The sequence below is a fragment of the Macrobrachium nipponense genome, chromosome 18, assembly GCF_015104395.2.
Source record: "Macrobrachium nipponense isolate FS-2020 chromosome 18, ASM1510439v2, whole genome shotgun sequence".
Classification (NCBI taxonomy): domain Eukaryota; kingdom Metazoa; phylum Arthropoda; class Malacostraca; order Decapoda; family Palaemonidae; genus Macrobrachium; species Macrobrachium nipponense.
Window position 1 is genome coordinate 88,633,793 of NC_087211.1, and position 5,737 is coordinate 88,639,529.

Below are 5,737 nucleotides of genomic sequence, written 5' to 3' on the forward strand. Positions count from 1 at the left end.
GTGAAAAGTTTCTTTGTTTGCACACCGGAGGGTAAACGGGGCTGGTGGTGCCTGTAGACTTCCCCTTCCCACCTTTCCCATTCCCCCTACTCCCCTCCCACTCCCCTACCCCTCCCCTTCCCAAAATATTCGACCTTAGTGACCCAACGGATCACGGGTGGTCCAGTTAGACTATAAAAACAGCTCTACAATCGAAAGTACTTGTTTGAGCAGCCAGACATAATGGTGAGATGTAGGTCTGTATTACCCCTAGATACTGCTGGCTTTTTCACATTTCCCCTTATAATTCCCCAGAAAGTTATTTTATAAGAGGGAAACCGGCAATGATCAGCAGTGTGTCCAACTACCATGGCGTTCCCCACTTCTTAAAAATTCATCTCGGTGCAGTAGAGGTAAATCCTCTTACGGATTAAGATATCAGACCAAATCCTTTTTTTTTTTTTTTTGCCGTCAAGCCTCGAATTTCATTGGCAAAGAAATAGGAAAGTATATTGACCTGGCGTCTGGTGGAAATTGAATATTTGAAAAAAGCCCGGAGGAAATCTGATCAAACCTCTGGGTGATACTGCACTCTGATTTCCCAGAAGTCGCCACGCGCAGAGAGAGAGGAGAGAGAAAGAGAGAGAGAGAGAGATGAGGAGAGAGGAGCGAGAGAGAGAGAGATTTAGAGGATAGGGGGGGAATTATGGGGAGGAGGAGAGAGGATAGGATAGGAGGGGAGAGAGGTACTGTTCCTCATATAATATATATATATATATATATATATATAATATATATATATATATATATATATATATATATAGGTAAAATTACTGGTCATTTTTTACCAAATACATATGAAATTGTAATAGCCACGATGCCCTCTTAACTTCTAAAATTCTTTGCTCTTTTTTGGATACGCTTGTCACTACAAAGCCTTCAGATCAATTTATATATATATATATATATATATATATATATATATATATATATATAAATATGTATAATATTTTATATATATTATTATATATATGTATATATATACCGACATAGTCATTGTTTATAATAATCAGTCAAAATAATCGATTTAAGAGCGATCCCGATAGTTGAAAGGACACTTGTAGTTCGATATATATACTATATATATATAATGTAATTATATGTATTTATATATATTACATATATATGTATAATATATATCGACATAGTCATTGTTATAACAATCAGTCAAAATAATCTATTGAAGAGCGATCCCCCCTACCCCATACCCCCCCAACCCCCAACCCCCAACCCCCACCCCCCGTCAGGAATAACAAAGAAAAAAAAAACCGAAGCGTTTCCCAAAAAGAAACAAAAGACGAAAATAAAAGAAGAACACTCCTGTCAATTAACGCTTAGGCCTATTTTTTTTGAATTGCTCATCGATATGAAATTGAATCACATGCCATAATTTATATTCGGTGACCAATTACCGAACTGAAAATATGCCGAAATGGGACACCCCCATCCACCCCCTCCATGGGACCCCAATCCCAACCTCCCCAAAATAATCAAATAGAAATAGAGTTGTAAATGAATTCATCATTGCTTGGATCTGCAACTACGAATGAATCTATTGTTGTTGCTGGACTCGTAATGTTACCAAGAATTGTTTTATTTGATGAAGCTCTTATCTATTATTCAAAGTCTAGATTTAGGAAACTGACGGGGTTAAACAGGAGTCAAGTCTTTATGTCTAAGTCAAGGTCACTTGTCACATGTCGAAGGTCTTCCAACATTAAGCCGATATTTGCTATTTTTAATAAGATTTACATAATCTCATCCTTAAACAGGACATCTCAATTCACACGTATAAAAGTTTCCCGTAGGGGGGCAGTGCCTTCAGAGCATCTCAAATGGTGCACTGTAGGCATTCTTAGCAGAGTCCCTTCGGCCCTTAGCTGCAACCCCTTTCATTCCCTTTTACTGTACCTCCATTCATATTCTTTTTCTTCCATCTTACTTCCCGCTCTCTTCTGAAGATTATTGTTTCATGGTGCAACAGCTTTGGGGTTTTCTTCCTAACTTTCCATTTCCATTTCAGCGCTGAATGACCTCAAAGGTCCCAGCGCTTGGCCTTTGGCATTAGTTCTAAATATCATTCCATTCTATAAATGATAAAGAAATCGGTTGCTTAATCTCCAGCAATGTGAGATGGAAAATATTGATAAGCTCCATTTAGAGGTAATATTCCATTAATATATACGTTGATGCTTCAGACAAGTTTACAGCAGTTTTGGCTCAGAACTGCACCGTTTCTTTCTTAACAAAGAATATATATATATATATATATATATATATATATATATATATATATATACACATATATACATATACATAATAATATACATATACATACACTATACTATGATACATATACTACACTCTCTCTCTGTTAGATTGCGAGGGACAACATTAATATAATGAGTGTATATGAATGTACTATCCAGGGCTCTAGTGTATAAGCATTTTATTCGACGTATCTGAATCTGTACAACATATTCTGTATGTACACTTATAAAGCATTCATACGAATCAGTTCCGTATACAAGCATAAATTCATTTTCAAAACGCACTACTGTGCATATTGACACAATCGTCCTTGATGCTTGCTTGAGTATATACATATATGTAGCTTGCAAGTGACAATCATTCTCTCACCCCTTTAGCACGCATAAGTTCAAATACAAATGGGTTTTATCTGCCGCCATATTTTTCTCCTTAAGGGGAAGAACACATTCTGGCGCAAATTTCGCATCGACATTAATCCGTTTCCAAAAACCTTTTTTCGATCTTTCTTTTAAGTCTGTTTGCCGTTTATGCCCGTCCACTATTCGCACTTTTTTTTCTCTCTCTCTTTATTTTTTTTTTGCAATTAAATCGTCCCCTGCGTTCTGATGCAGCCGAGACTATTATATTGTGTATATCAGCTTAAGAGATTAAATTGAAAGTTATTTCAGTCTGCGCGCGTAGCAGGCAGGTTTGAATGGCGTTTTTCCTGTGCTGAATTGAGGGGAAAAGTATCCCCTATTTAGAGGAAAAAAAAAAGAACTGTAAACCCAATTTCAGTAACTTCCCGGACTTCGAAATCAGACGAAATATTTGTTGTTTTAGGAGTTGAATGGTATTTTTCTTGTGATGAATTGAATGGGGGAAATATCCTTTATTTAAGGCGAAAATAATAATAATAATAATAATAATAATAATAATATAATAATAATAATAATAATAATAATAATAATAATAATAATAAATAATAATAATAATAATAATAATAATAATAATAATAATAATAATAATAATAATAATAATTACCGTAATCCCGATTTCTTTGATTTCCCAGACTTTGAAATCAGACGAAATAATTTTCATTTTATTGGAGTTGAATGGCATTTTTTTTTTCATGTGCTGAACTGAAGGGGGAAAGTCTCCTCTACCTGAAGGAAAAAAAAATTCCCGGACTTTGAAATCAGACAAAATAATTCTGTTGTTTTATCGGAGCTGAACTAAGCACCTGAGGAGAATAAAGGTTAAAAAAATGCTCGCAAATTCTATTAGCAATGTGTTATTAATCTGCGTGGGAAGCGGCGTCATCATTCTCCAAAGGAAATTAGTTCGGATTTTAAGCTGATTCTTTCTGAAGTTCTCCTGGAAATAGCGGCTGTATTTTAAAAACTATTTTCAAGCGTTGGAGGGCCAAAATAGAGCTCCTTGTACAATTAAGAGTATTTAAAGACTTTGCCGAACGTACGAAGTTGGAGGCGTATTTAAAACAGATCTGAGGTAATGTTGTTATTGTCATAATAATAATAATAATAATAATAATAATAATAATAATAATAATAATAATAATAATAATAATAATAATAATAATAAATAATAATTAATAATAATAATAATAATAGTTATAACCGTGATTATTGCTCTTTTTGTGTTTAATCCGATTCAATAGATTTAACAGTTTCCCCTGAGTTTCAAACTCCGTTTTAACGGTTAAATATATCAAAATGGCTAAAATTCTATTATCATTATTATCATTTCGCAAGCCACCGCTAATATCAGTAAATTGGTATGACTAGATACTGGCCTTTAACTACTAATACTGTACGTCATTTAGAACGTCACCCCCCAACAGGGTTGAAAGGTGTAACAGGAAGAAAACCTCAAAGCAGTTGCAATATGAATCAATTGTTAGGAGAGGGTGGAAAGTAAGATGGAAGAGATATGAAAGGAGGAAGAATAGAAGTAATGAAAGGGGTGGCAGCTACGGGCCGAAGGCACGGTGCAAAGAAACATTAAGTAATGCCTACAGTGCACCATATGACGGTGCACTGACGGCACTACCCCCTTACGGGGTTGTCCCTGTGACTACTGTAATTGGGACGCCAGATCGTCCTCTATCAATCAATCCTTATTCACCTGACGCAAAGTTGTAGCAGGTGAGCTGAGAGGCGATTTAAATAACCTTTATTCATCGTGAACATTCCATTATTTTTGTATATTAATGGCCTATGACATATGAAACGAAGATACGTCTCAGTTGTCACAATAATTGTGACGCCGGATAAAGCCTTCTATCAGTCAATCCTTTATTGTACCGATAACGGAGGAATTTCCTCGAATTATTTGCTTTCAAAATCCTTCGAAAGGAAACTCATTTGGGATAACTGTACGAAAAGTAACCACGGTGTTATATTTGTAATTATATATGGAGGGGTTTTAAAACGTGCTGTTTTAAGTGCATGCATCAAAAAGACTACAGTGACCATAGCTGTCGTAACGCCAGTTTGCAAAATTCAATCGATTAATCCCTCAGTCATGAGTCGTAACCCTTATTTCCATCATGTCTGGCAAGAAATATACTCGTGTAATATTTTTACGTAAGCTGAACAAAAACCATTCAAAGCTGCCGATGGACGAGAGAAAGTTGTAATAAAATTTTATTTTTTTCCTCTGCCGTACAGAAAATAGGTAACTTTGTGCTGGTCTCCTCTAGTCGCATTGACAAACGGCTTTCGAAAAACGGCCTTGGGAGGACAGACCCATAAACCGAATATGACATCGGTGTGAAGACCGATACAGCATTTTCTATTTCAGTCGTTACTTGGCGTTGCCCTTCGTTCAGTCCAAACTTTAAGATATAGTGGAGTCCTGTCACCGTGGCATTTCTGAAAGACTTTGCCTCAACTTGAGGCCGTGTTATTTTCCAGCAGGCTGGTGATTCGTAAGTACCGTTATGTGTGTTTTTAGAATGCTATTGTTTTCTGATAGTGTTCTTTCAGAGATCAGCAGCTTGATCAAATGATTATCGTGCTTGTAGGAGGCATAGTTTTCTTAGTTTACTTAATTGGTGTGCGTTCATTGGTGATTTATTTACGTAACCGTTTTTGTTTGTATGTTCGTTCAGGAGCCAGTTTTTTGGTAGATCTAGGGTACTTATCCGCGGCGGCCTAGACTACGGCAGTTGCGGTTTTTCTATGCAGTTTTACCTACTGAACAAGAATTTTAAATAATATTTATTCGGACGACTGTAATTAACCCCCCAGGGGCCAGTACTAAACACGGCGAAATACATTGGACGCTCCAATCCCTAGTGGATGTATCCGCGGTTACGTTCCTTGCAGTCCGTGCGGACTGCTTCTGTAGAAATACCAGTTTTTTTTTTTTTTAAGGTAATCTATTGTGTTTGCATTGTAAAAGGGTGTTCCCAGACTACTAT